The 1942-nt window shown below is 38.2% G+C and overlaps 1 long non-coding RNA gene across 1 annotated transcript in view; it reads left to right on the top strand.

Annotated features, from left to right (window-relative positions):
* LOC115069382 overlaps positions 1 to 1942 on the top strand; it is a 14003-nt gene that overhangs the window by 809 nt on the left and 11252 nt on the right. The window lies entirely within an intron of this gene.

Below are 1942 nucleotides of genomic sequence, written 5' to 3'. Positions count from 1 at the left end.
CATGAATCCTTCCTTCCATTTTTAAAAGCAAGTTCTATGCTTTATGTAAAAGCAATTTTAACAATGATTTCCAGAACAGACTTGGTTTCTTTAGCAAAATGTCAATATCCCCCTCTACTGGTGACAGCCGTAAAGTGCATGATGAATTCAGACCCAAATTGTCCATAACCAGCTGACCACTTAAACTTGCTTTTGGGGATGATTCTTTCTCAAGCTGCTCACATGCTCCTTGTGTCAACCACCAACTCATCTCTCCATATCCCTCCTGACTTTCTTTATGGTGCTGCGTCAATCAGTCCTGTCATTCTGTCATTCTGTATGTGATGTCTAATGATGACATTCAATATATTCCATTCTTTCCATATATTCACCTGTATGGAAATAGTATTTGCAGAAAGGAACAGAGCCCATGTTTGTTCACATGTGTTCAACCATTTCAGCCACTGAAATGGGCTAGTAAAGTCACAGGATTTTCTTTTAATTGAAGAGTTCCTTGTCTTTTAATTTAAAATCTCTATATTTTTATACTAATTTAGAAACATTTCATATACTTAATTATAAAGATAGTAATTTTACCAACCGTGAGCGTTAAAAGTCTGTACAATTATTCAACCCGAGTAGCTGTTAATACTTGAAATTGCCATGTGTGGTTGTGCATGCCTTTAAGCCTAGCTCTAGGGAAGCAGAGAAAGGTGTATCTCTGTGAAATCCAGGCCAACCAGCTTTACCTACATAGATAGTTCCAGGGCAGCTGGGGCCCCTGAGAATCCCTGTCCAGAAAAAGTATGAGAGAAAAAAAAGACTGGGAATGCATAGAACACTGCAAGAGTCCTGCATGGCTCTTCCCACTCAACATCGGCCCATTGCTCAGGTCTCCATCATTCAGCACAGCTTAGAAAGTTTTGCATTCCCCATCATTTCATATATCATTCCTGTAAAAACATTTAGAATTAGTATAGGTATATTTTAAATCTTAGCAGTAAAATATTTTTAAACACCGTATTTTATGTCAGGCTCCATTTCTGAGCAGCTGTAGTAGATAATTCAATGTAATCACTGTTTTTCTTTTTTAAAATGTAACCTTGATGAATAATTTGAAAACTTTATGCACATGAACAGTTATCCTTTGACTATATAGGAAATATTCTATTACTGTAATTCATATTCTGTGGGTTCATTTATTTTCTTTTTATTTGACTCAAAGAAATTCACAGAGTATATATTGATTATATTTGGAAATGCTCCCCTATGCCAATACTTCCTCAACTACGGTTGGGGTTTCTTAGTCACAGCATACCTAACTTCATATTCTCACTCTCTCTCTCCCTCTATTTCTCTCTCTGTATATGTATATACGTGTTCACTGGAATGTGGTTAAGGTATGAAGAATCGCATCCTTGAAAGACACTCTTCCTCCTCCTCCTCCTAGTAGCCTGTGTTGGCCAATACTTCCTCAAGTAGGGTTGGGGTTTCTTAACCACTTTCCATGTGGATGCTGGGATTTTGTCTGTCTTGAACTTATGTGGGACTTGTGCATGCTGTCACCATTGGTGTGAGTTCATATTAGTAGCTGACAAGCTGCCTGGAAAACTCTATTCCCTTGTGGTATTATACCACCTCTGGCTCTTACGATTTTTCTGCCCCCTTTTCCACAATGATCCCTGAGCCATAGGAAGCAGAAGTTTGATACAGATGACCTAGTTAGGGATAAGTGCTCTGCGGTCTTTGTTCTCTGCACATTTACTAGTGTGGGTTTCTGTGTTTATCACCATCTCCTACATAAGAACCTTCTCTGCTGAGAGCTGAGTGATGCATTAATCTGTGGGTATATGAGTCTTTATGAGTCAGTTTAATAATGTAACTATTTGGTGGAAAACTAGTATTAGAATCTCACTTATGTTCTGTGACCTGTCTAGTCTCTGGTTTCTATCCCTGATATCAA

Source organism: Nannospalax galili, unplaced genomic scaffold (genome assembly GCF_000622305.1).
Source record: "Nannospalax galili isolate Female #2095 unplaced genomic scaffold, S.galili_v1.0 scaffold3253, whole genome shotgun sequence".
Lineage (NCBI taxonomy): Eukaryota > Metazoa > Chordata > Mammalia > Rodentia > Spalacidae > Nannospalax > Nannospalax galili.
The sequence above is the reverse complement of the archived record's forward strand: the minus strand, read 5'-3'. Positions and strand labels throughout refer to the sequence as shown.